This window comes from Callospermophilus lateralis, chromosome 11 (assembly GCF_048772815.1).
Source record: "Callospermophilus lateralis isolate mCalLat2 chromosome 11, mCalLat2.hap1, whole genome shotgun sequence".
In the NCBI taxonomy this organism is placed as follows: Eukaryota; Metazoa; Chordata; class Mammalia; order Rodentia; family Sciuridae; genus Callospermophilus; species Callospermophilus lateralis.
Genome location: NC_135315.1, coordinates 82,113,792 through 82,126,410, shown reverse-complemented (window position 1 = coordinate 82,126,410; position 12,619 = coordinate 82,113,792). Strand labels below are relative to the sequence as shown.

The following is a 12,619-nucleotide window of genomic DNA, read 5'->3' as shown; positions in this document are numbered from 1 at the left end:
CAAATCAGCTTTGTTTGGAATCGAAGTTCATATTGCAAGAGTTTATATTTACTATGTGAAAGCCTTTCGAAAACAAAAATACTATTTGGGCCAGTAAGTCTGCCCTTTTTTTTCTGATCCCAATCTCACCTTCCAGCTTTTCATCATATCCTCAAACCCCCTTATTTAATGCCAGCAAATCCTGGCCTCTCAAATGTCTTTATGCTTTCTGCTTCCACAGTCATCTTTGATAACATGATTAGACAGAAGATCATAAACTCAGAGTATAAATGTTTCTGAACTGTAGCAGAGGACTGTGCCACGAAGCCTTAATAACAACACTCTTCAGAAGATCAAATCAATAGCTAAGTCACTAAAGGCCTTGTATATCCCATTCACCTCTATGCACAATAATGCAATGGTCTGAGAAATGCCACCATCCTTTCCTCCTGAATTGTAAAGCAGCACTAGAAAGAAAATAAACAAATAAAAGCATGTTCTTCAAAAAAGCAAAGGTTTTGAAAAATTCTCAATGTCTTAGAACTATAATTTCCATAGCTAAATATTATTTAATCATATCATGTTATACTTAAAGAAAGTATACTTGTAGTATGTATGTATGCCCAACAGATATAAAACTCTAAACTTAAACTGACATTTCTTATTTAAAAAAATTTTTTTAGGTGATGCAGATAATTGTCAATTTTTATTTAACTCAAAGTAGAAATGCTACAACCTTAATGAGATTATCTTAAATTAATGTTCCAGAGGAGATTATTAGGGATTCATATCACTTTAGGACTCAGGAAAGTGAACAAAAATTGCATTCAACTTTGCATGTCATATCCAGTAATTTCTTATATAGTCTTAAAATAATCTTAGATATGTAAAGTGAAAGACTATTTGATGTAAATTAGCATTTCCAATGCTAGTCCAATCAACTTCATTTTTAATTCAAATCCTTAACAAGAATTGACATTAAGTAAAATAAATAAGTTACAAATTATATGTCTAATATCAATATGCCCAGTATGACAGTTTCACTTAGGAACTTATGAAATAGAATTAAAATAGTTATCAAAAATAAATTGATTTGTAAGCCAAAATTATAATAATGCTTGTTAGGTACAATACAGTAACCTATATCCTTGCATTTTGTTTTAAATTATCATATTTGCCATAATAAAGTTTCTATTTAAACTTGATTGATACTACAAGGATAAGAATACTTCTCATTTTGTGCTTCTAGAATTTGGAGCTAGATGTGCCTTAATATTGGAGAAAGGCATCACTAATTCAAACATTCAGTGATATAATTCTTTAGGATACAATACAATAATGAATTATATAAACATGGTACTTATATATCATTCAGTAGATACAGATAATATAGATATATATGAATTTATTCAACTTTAAACCACCTTATTGTGTCTACTGCGTAGAGCTCTCAAATTAATTCAAGCAAATTATGAAAGTATACAAAGCTTCACTGTAAATTTTTTTATTTGTGATCTTTATCTGCAAAGTTCCACATAAATCTGTATTTTTTCCATTATTCTTGGTAGCCTAAATTTCAGAATGGATGTGTCAATTTTGTCCTAACAATAAGTATATTGGACTACAGAAAATAAACAACAGCTTGAAAGGGGTCTTAAATAATGTGTAACAGACCTCCATTATTTTGGGCTTGGCAGACAGGAAATATTAATACAAAGTAAGAGCACCACTGATTGGAAGAGAGAGGAAGAAAGGGAGAGAGGAAGGAAGGGGAGAATAGAGGAAAAAAGGAAGGAAAAACTCACAACAGCTCATAGGAGAAACATCTGAACTTCAATTCTCAGTCTAGGGTTGGTCACTACTGTAGGCCTCAGAAAAGGAAGCTCTGTTTTTTAGTAATTTAGTGCCCAGTCATAAAATGACAGATGACAGTACTTTCTAAGGCCTTCCAGATCTATAATACTGAAACCCTCCCTGAAAGGAGCTTTCTTGTTTCATAGATGAGGATAAACAGTGCAGGGAGCAGCTCCACCAGAAGCTAAACCTTTACTCAGGAGAGTCCACACTCAGTGCCACAGAAACATTCCCATCAACCAGTTTCCTACCCTTTATTACACAGGCAAGGTTGAAATACACCTATTTTATCTGATAGCCAGGTTAAACAGGCAAATAAACAATTAGTAAAAACTATTAACATAGAGAAGAGAGCTGTTAACTCACTGAAAACCCAGACATAGGACATTTCTGCTACACTTCGGAGGATCAATAAAATGCCATTGCAGAAAAAGGAAGAAAAGGGCACTGAGCAGCTAAATAAAATATGAAAAAAAGGGACAGGAAAAGCACAGAAAAGTTTCAAAAATAATAAAAATAGAATAGCACACAGAATTATCCAAGGCTAGGAAAAGAACAGAAAAGGGCCCAATTGTGAAGTCACTTGAATACTATTGGGAATAATCACTTTTAATATACATACCAATAAAGAAAAATACTAGAATAATTATCTGAAATAAAACACTCTAAAAGAGTATAATTAGGATGTAGACAGTAAGCAACCTTAGAACTTCAAAGATCCTAGATATAGAATTATAAGTGTATGAAGCCATTCTTAGACATCCAGCTCTGATAAATCTTCAAATAACTTTAGTTGTATTTAAGACCAAATAAGAACCACCCCATGAACCTAGTCCAGATATCCTGACTACAGAATTGTAAGCAAATAATTTGTACAGAACATAGGATGCTGTCACAAATAAAAAGTTTAAAAATGGGTCTCTATGTTAATCTCCAGGATATATAAAAAAAAATTCAACACCAGAAAATAAATAACCTAATCAATAAATGTGCTAAGGAACTGAACAGACATTTCACAGAAGAAATACAATAGATCAACAACTATATGAAAAAAAGTTTAACATCTCCAGGAATTAGAGAAATGCATATCAAAACTAAGATTTCATCTCACTCAAGTCAGAATGGCAATTATCAAGAACATGAGCAACAATAAATGTTGGCTAGGATGTGGGGGAAAAGGTAAACTCATACATTGCTCATGGGACTGCAAATAGTTGCAACCATAAAGAAAGCAGAAGGAGATTCCTCAGAAAACTTGAAATGGAACCTCCATTTGACTCAATTATCCCACTCCTTGGTTTATACCCAAAAGACTTAAAATCAGCATACTATACTGATGCAGCCACATCCATGTTTTTAGCAGCTCAATTCACAATAGCTAAACTTTGGAACCAACCTATATGACGTTCAACAGATGAATGGATAAAGAAAATATGGTATATATACACAATAGAATATTACAAAGCCTTAAGAATGAAATTATGGCATTTGTTGGTAAATGGATGGAGCTGGAGAATATCATGTTAAGTGAAGTAAGCCAATCCCAAAATACCAAAGGCCAAATGTTTTCTCTGATATGTGGATGCTAATTCACAATAAGGGGAATGGTGTGGTTAGGGCAAAATAGAGGTACTTTGGATTATGTAGAGAGGGAGTGAAGGGAGAAGGCGGGGTATAGATGTAGTAAGTATAGTAGAATGAATAAGACATCATTACTATATGTACATATATAATTACATGACCGGCATGATTCTACAACATTTACAACCAGAAGAATGAGAAATTACACTCCATTTATGCATTCTAACATCATGAGAAAGTAATTAGAACAAATAAAAAATTAGTCTCTGCATCCACTCAAATTCCCTTTTCTTTGCTAACAGCATGTACTTATATTTAATTAAAACCATATGTGGTTATTTTCAGGCTTACAAAATAACAAATAGATACAAAAACTTATTTCAAACTTAGTAAGCCATGGCCATAAAATTCAAGTTCAATCCTTATAGTTTCTGGCATATAGTACAAGAAGATGATGAACATTTATACTATCCCAACTCCCTCATATTTCTGAAACCAGGTAAATTAGAATAAAGATAACAAGACATGAAAATAGACATGAAGAAGCACTGGACAATCTGAGTATGTTTATCATTTGTCCAAAATCACCTTTGCCAGACAATAAAGAAATATTAGGGCATATACAAAGAATAAAATTTCACACAACAAGCATGTCAAGTAAAAAGATATCTAGTCATCATGGTTGGTTACTTTAATCCTGTGGTCAATGCCATAAAAATACAAATATAGTAAAAGCTAATCACATAAATCCTTGGATTATTGAACAATTTTTAAAATATTTTTAAAATTTGATTATTTTTATCAATCAAAGCCTGTAACTTCTATGTACTTTAAAATGTGGCAAAACAGTATGGTTCCTTAGGTATATTTTATTCCAAGTTCAAATTGCCCTCCCATTCACTGAATAATTTTTCATATGTATAAAATATTTATTGTATTAAAAATATAGCAAAAAGTGTAAAGTATTTTATAAATCTATCCAGGATCATTTATGATTTATTTTTGCTCCATTATAAATCTTTGTTTTAGGTGAGTAAAAATTTTAGGTTCAATCTATATCGATAAATCTGAATGAAATATATTTGAGTGATTAAATAGTGGAAGAAGACTAGTTCATGCTTTATAAAATACACACTACTGACTTTTCATGCCAATATTAATGTTCTCCAACTATAAAACATGAGGATCACTGGAGCCTCTAGCAAATTTTTCAAGAATCAAGAACCCAAACATTTTATGAGTAGATAAATCCTTTGAAAGTTCATATATATTACCCATGACTCTTATATAAAAACAAGTATTTTTTTCCTTATTTATTTTCTCTGAATTTTTTAATGAATGTGAATATAGCATCAACCAAGATGTCAAAAAATTTAATATGGCACTGCCAGCAAACATCTGTATATAATTTATCTCTGAGAAGGAAATAACTCTAGTATGCTACAGTTTACCAAGAAAATAACTTTTCTTTCTATATATGTGTTTTGTTTTTGAGTACTACATACAAACATAATTGAATAGATGATCTTTATCAAGGGTATATAAAATCTTTATATAGATTCATTAATTAATAAACCCTCATAAGATATTTCATATAAAAAAGGAAAAATGTCTCTTTTTTAAAATTACAGGTCTTTCATTATCTAACCCTGTGTAATGCTAAACTTAACTAGCATTATGCAGTATTAATATATCCTAATACTTGGAACTTATACAAATACTGCTATTTTAATAAATAATTAATGTGTCATGTGGCTGGAAAGTGTACTTATTAATAACAAGGGATAAATTAATTTCTGAAAAGGTCAATACTGAACCTTCAACCTTCAAACACATAACACCTCTATAAACTAGCTTATTTTTTTTAAAAAAATAAAACATATGAATTACCCTTTTAAGTACACTTAAATACTATTCTTTTATTATAATTCAACATGAAAAATGCAATCATTTTTTAATGGTGTTTCAACATGACAGTGTCTCTAAACCACCAACACCGGGACATCAGGCAAATCCTATTTTGAATCCCCATTGGTTTTTATTACTGTGGTTGATTTTAGTATTCTTTATAAAAGTAGGTGAAAACCACAATACATAGTGTTTAACTCCTTTATCAAAATAAAAATGATATATTTTCCCAGGAAGAAAAAACAGATTATACATTTTTCAAATAGATAATAGGAGTCGATTTTTTCTGTAATTAGTTATTAGGAGCAGTATCAAAATGTTTACTATTTTCAAATTATTGTAGAACATGTTTACTTTTAAAAAATAATTAAATGCAAAATAAATTATTTAAATGTTCCTTACCATGGCAAGAACCCTCAATTTCTTCATATCCTGTACTGCAGATACACCTTCCAAGAGGAACCAGTAAATCTCCATCTACTCCACAATATAGTTTAGGAGTATCATGCTCTTCAGCACTCTTCACACAAGAGCCCCGTACTTCGACCAAAGAGGAAGAGTCGACTCTTGGGATGGTATCAGGAAATATGGCCAAGTTTCAAACAGTGAAGGGACACTTTTTGTAGAAAACACGAACAGAGACCAGGGCAATGCATGCCCCAATGTCTTGAAATGAAAGATAAAATCCCTTTCTTTCTATAGGCCCCACTTCACGAATTTCGGTGTTGAGTTTGAGGATGCGATCACCTAAATCCATCTGGGTAAAACTCTCATCAGCAGCAATTGTGTCAATCTTTATATACTGGCTTGGCTTTAATTTAATTGCATGGGACTCATCTGATTCCATATAATACAGATTAAAGGTTTCTTTGCAAGTCCCCAAGACCCAAGGGATGCTGTTACAATCCCTTAGTGTGAACTTCATTTCCACATAAATTTTCTGAGCTGCATCACGTGAGATCCAGTTTGTTCGAAGCCAGTTGTTTTGGTTTGGCTCCATTACATTGCAGACCTGGTAAGTATGAATAGGCCTATTGTGTTCATCCATTTCAGTGATGGCATCCCACTGTGAAAAGAAAAAAATTAAGTAATTATAAAATGATAATGGTGAAACGGAAACTTCCAAATGTTTTAACAAAAAGTGAATTGAAAGGATACAAATGAAGCTGTTCAAAGCAATAATGCAACAGCATTTTAATCATGAGCCTCTGGTTGAAAGGATGGTTTCTGCAATTGACCATCCCTGTATGAATCTTGCCTTCTTACATATTAACTGTATGACCTATAGCAACTTTATTTAATGTCTCTAATTTCCTTAAGTGTAAAATTAAACTTAATATTACCCATTTTATAGGACTGTTATAAAGTATATACTACTTAAATACATAAAGAGCAGTTTAATTATTTCCTGTAGCACTAAAGGAACATAAAGAAGCATTCATTATCTGATTAAAAAAAAAGAAAAGAAAACAATGAGACCCACGATATATGCTCTCTGTTTTCCCCATCTGTCCTAATATCCAATTTGCCCCACATCACATCATGATGTTTTTTACAGTATTCAGTAAAATATTTACATTGTTCTTTGGGGTGATGTTTACAAGGAGAAAAGGGCCAGAAAAATCACACAAGAAATATGAAACTACTCAAAGACAGTATATAATGATACTTAAAGTTGTGCATTATCCTTGATGTCAAATTTGTGAAAAAAATTGTTTCTTCAATCATTGACAGAAAAAAGATGAGGAGGAAGAGGAAAAAGAAAGGAAGAAAGAGAAATAAAGAAATTAGAATTGGACTCATTACCAAAGCAATTGATAAATTTCATCTTAACCAAGAAGAGAGAAAATACTTTACATTAGATTTCTAAATTTGAATTTGATTTCCTAAAATAAGAAAATAAATTCAAGATTGGTACAACTGTAAAAGAATATGAAATTTACTAACATATCTGGAAATTGGGACCTGAGGCAAGAATATAAGTTTGAAGCCTTACACACAAAGTGTATAAATATTTTTAAATAGTAAATCATACTTTAAATAAGATGAAAATTTAAATTTTTATATTCTTACTTTGTAAAGACAACTTCCTAACAACCTCAGATACCAGGTCAATGCAAAATACTTGTATTTTTTAGAATAGCAAGGGAAGTATGTGGTGGTCCACAGAGGGCTTGCCTCTAATTTCAGTCAGTCCTACTGCTGTTCCATTCCTTGACTCTAGCTCCATACCAATCCATGAGGGCTTCACCATGTACATATGGTGGCCTATAAGCCTTCAGGTACAAGCTGTGCCCCTTTCCTGCTACCCAAAGCTGCCAACTTTGGTCTTCCATTCAGCTTGAGATGAGCAGAACAATGCACAGTATTTCCATTGGAGGATGGAACCTCAAAAGGACATGGAGTTCCTGAATGAAACCTGAGCTTGAAAAAGAAATTATGGGGTCTTGACTATCTGTGGTCTTATGAAAGAGGATTTATGTGGCAATTCTCCTCATCCCTCAAGGTTAGAGCTTCATGAAGAGGAATGAGGCCAGAGGAGAGAAAGGGCAAGATCATGAAAAGCTCTAGACACAGAGCATGGCCTTCCTTTTCTGGGTCTAAAGATTACAGGAAGATAAAGAGTACCCCAATTTGGAATTTGAAAATATTATAATTATTCTTTTTTAACATGCAGAGTTAAATATAATATTTAAAGAACCCAGTAGGTTCTTCCTCACTATTAGTCGGTTAATGTAAACATTTACTTCAAAACACTTTTAACTTCATAAAATATACTGTGAATTTTACAGGTCATGTGTTAATAATTAATGAATTTATTGTATGTGTCAAGTTCCATAAAGGTGTGAAAATGAGGATACAAGGCTTGTTCTCAGTGGAAATATTATTATATCTTTAAAATAAAAAAAATAAGAAAATGTAACTGATAGCATAGGTTTGTTTATAAGTAACAATGGAATGGGATATATAATAAACATAGTATGTGCTCAAATGAGAACTTATTCATGAATTGGAGTGGTTTGGAAGGATTGGCAATGAAGAAGGCACTTGACATGCACCTTAAAGACTAAAACAATTCAGTAAGGCAGAGGGGAAGATGTTGAAGCTAACGTATAAAACTAATCTACATGCCTACACTTTGAGAAAACTTTAAGGTTGTACCACAGATATCTAATGGATTAAATTTCAAAATTTCATTCAAAACAAATACATAATTCATTTTCTATGTGTATAGATAAAGGTAGAAATTAGAGAAACATACAAATCAAACCACCATTAATTCTGTCATTAAGTTGACAATTTTCTTCAGCTGCATTGCAGTCACTGAACCCAAAATATTCTAATTCCTTAATCTCCTGATACTAATTTTTTTTTCAAATATGTTTTATGTTGGAATACAATAGTATACTCATTGGCTATAATTTGGATCTGAAATATCTCCACCATGTTAAAGACTTGATTGCTAATCTGTAGCACTTTGGGGAGACTGGCCTAATAGAAGGAAATTAGATCACTGGGAGAGTGTTCTGAAAGGAGATATTGGTTATACACACACACACACACACACACACACACACACACACACACACACACATCCTCTCTTTTCCCTTCATGACTGCCCTGAGGTGAGAAGCTCCTCTGCCACATGCTCATTCCATTATGTACTGTGCTGCCACAGACCCAAGGGCAATGATGTCAAGTGATCATGAACTGAAACCTCTGAAATAGTGAGCCAAAGTAAAACTTTCCTTCTTATAATTGGATTATCTCAGTTATTTGTCACAGTGAAAAAAAAATCTAACACACCATTATATAAAAATTTGCTAAGATACAATGTAGAAAAAACTTAGTAAAGCAAACCATACATTTGCAAATCATTTCTGTTTTTATGGCCAACATAGGTAGAACAGAGATTATTTTGTCTTGATTTTTTAAGCCCTTTCTTTAGATCAAGTTGTGGATAGATGAATTATGAAGCGATAGAAAAGGTTAAAAACTTCAAATTTCATGATCAGTAAGAAGTTTTGCTTAAGCAAGAATTAGGTATAGTCCAAAGGACTATTTCTTTGGGCTACATGTTCGTCTTGAATGTAATGACCTCTGAGGAAACTATACACTGAGTTTATACTCATTAAAGCTTTATACTCATTAAAGTAGCATAGAAAGGGCTGGGATGTAGCTCACTGGCAAAGCATTTGTCTTGTATTCACAAAGCCCTGGGTTCCACCCCCAGTTCCAAAAAAGACAAAAAATGTAGTAGTAGTAGTAGTAGCACAGATTTTCATACCTTAATGGTATTCATTTTCATGATATCAGTAAGGAATCCAAGGCTCCCAAGTTAAAGTAATTGCTCTTTGCTGTACTTGTACTGACCATGAACTAGAACCAAGGCTTCTGGCTTGATTTTCCATAGTCTATGATGTTTTGGCATTTTATAAATCTTGCTGGAGAGAGTTGAGCAGATGAAAAAATTTCCCTCCCAGGGATAGATAATTCTTAGAGATTGCAAAGGACTGACCTGAAGTGAATCTTTTTTATGCCAAACAACCAACCCCAAGTCTAAATCCCCAAACACCCGCTTATCTAACTCTCACACAGGCAGCCAATATTCCAATATTCCTCTTGTTCTAAATCATCCTAGGCTGGGTATGAGGCATTTAGAGACCGCTCTTAAAGTACAAATCCCACAGGAATTATTTAAACTAACCATGACGAAGTGCCTACTATGCAGTACCTTACCTTGGAAATCTCATTAAAGACTTCTGGCCTGGAGTTTTGCCATCTACCATCTGACCAAAACCTCTATTGTCTTTCGTGGCATGTACAGACTCCCTCTGTGGGACTCATGAGTATATAAATCTTCCAAAGCCATATTACTTTTCCTTTTATAGACACCGCAACTATATCATAACATATCCAACCGTAACTATATCATAACATATTCAACATACACATTCTTAAAATAAATAGTCATATGACTCTTAAAACATTCTTTCACAGAAAGTCTCTGAAGGAAAACTCATTCTTGCTAAAGCAACAGTTTTCATTAAGGAAGATAGTTCACATGACAAAACTTGCACTCATCATCTATAATTCATATATCCACTCCTGTATCCAAAGAAAGCAACTCATAAAGAACTGCAAAAAAAAATTCTTTGTTCTACTTACACAGGCTGTAAGAACGAACATAGTTTACAAGATACTCTACTATGAAGAAGTTTCAGTGAGTTTTTTTTTGGTTTTCTGAGCTTTTTTGTACATTATACATTGGCTTATTGCTTTTATATTATGATACTGTTAGTCTTACATGAAAAATATGAAAAAAATTAAGAGCAAAAAGAATTCATGAAGGAGGAATTAGTAATTAGTATATTTTGCTTCAGTGCCTGCTATATAAAAGCAAACAGCTGATGGAATTGACCAATATAATAGCAGAACTAATGAGATGTTTGATTATTTTCATCCTATATTTTCAACATTTAGGCGGTTCATGTATATTTAAACAATTCACAGCTGGAAAATAAGTATATTTGTTTTACTAGGGGCAACAGCATTTACCCACTGGATACATACAACAGGGCATTTATCTTAGTGCTGAGCTTTGCCATTCCCATCTCAATTGAATATTTCTTAGAACTGACAGGAGTACAGAGTTCTAAATAGTCTGTAGTGCATTTATATCTGAGCGCTCTCTTTAAAAAAAAAATCTCTACCCACATATGAAGTTTTTGTTTCCATAACAAGTCAAATAAACTAGGCAAAAAACTGAATTACTTTTGAGAATAGAAAGTTAGAACAAGAAAATTAATATTTAAAGCAGAAATATCATTGAAGAATCAGACTGCTTTCTTTTCTCACAGATATTAAAATAAGTCAAACACATAGCCTTTGTAGGGAAGGAATGTTCAGATAATAAATTGATAAACTGGCCATATATCCAAGTCCTCATATAAATGTCTCAAATGTATATCTTCCTCCTTTTCAAAAATATTTAGAATGCAACAGGAATATAAATTTTGTTCCATTGTAAACTTTGAAATTTTAAGATAAAAGCAGATAATTTCTCAAAATGAAATGAACTACTGCAAAGCTAATTAAATTTTCAAAGAAAATGAAAGTCCTGAAAACTCACTTAAAGAACTAGCAAAAGAAAAGATCAATCACCCTCAGACTAATAGGTTTACCTCTGTATCCCTAGAAATACATGGTAGGGAGGAAAGTCATGCCCTGACTATCTGAGGACCATACACAGCTGCAGGGCTTGCTGATTCAAGGGAAATAAAAATAAAAATCTGTAAAAAGTAATGTTATATGTACTGATAGGAAGGAATGAGACGGAAAACACTCCAAAAACATTGGAGAAAGACATTGCTGTACAGAAGTACTTTGGTCTTTACCTCTGCCTCCTAAAGAATAAGTATTCAAATGTAGATCAAAACTTTTTTCTCCCTCTCCACTCTGTGCTTTAATAAAATTATTGATTCCTGAATTTATTTCTGCTGCTAACTGTAACAGATCCCAACTCATGCCAAAATGGAAAAAAAAAAGTTTGTGGAGAAATGTTTTTTTCTTATCTTTTTATTCCTCAAAATGTGGTTGTGATAAACATATAAAAGGGAAGCCATGCAGAGGAAAGACTACAACAAAGCACCATTTCAAAGATATGACTCCAAAAAAGTAAATGACCTTTCAAGTTGTCTAGTTTTACTGGAAGATGATTAATTAATAATGCAATAAAAGGAAATTATTCATTTTCCCCAATGAGCACTAATCTAAAGATAGGTTAAAATAAAACAAAACCAAACTCCTGATGAATCTTTAATTCCTTGTCAGGTTCCCTATGTAATTTGTTCCACAGTGTTTTGAGTCTATGACTTAACTAATTAGTCCCACAGATAACCAAGTTTATTAGAAAAAGGAGCAAGAGAGAAGTAAACCATCAAATTCATCCTAAGAAAAAGAATGGTTCAGAATGAAGAGAAGCTTTCATTTGGTAAAATGATGTCTATCTGATTTGTTCAGAACATTCTTCCTGCCCCTTGCATAAGAAAAATAAACTATAGTTATTGAACACACAGGCAGCTTATTATGTAACTCTGTGGTGGCTTAATTTTTTAAAGCATATACATCTAATATTTTCTATCAATGAAAAGCTTCTTAAAGGGCCTTCTTATTCTAATATGATATTTTCCTCACAACCACTTAAAAATTCATTTGAGTCAATATACTGACATAAACTTAGAAAATTAGTGCCCTGAATACTGCTGCTAGGCATGTAGTTAATAACATAAATCTG

The 12,619-nt window shown here is 32.5% G+C and overlaps 1 pseudogene; it reads right to left on the bottom strand.

The window, feature by feature from the left end:
* Positions 1–324: 324 nt before the first annotated feature.
* LOC143410631 (ephrin type-A receptor 6-like) overlaps positions 325–12,619 on the bottom strand; it is an 86,333-nt pseudogene continuing 74,038 nt past the window's right edge.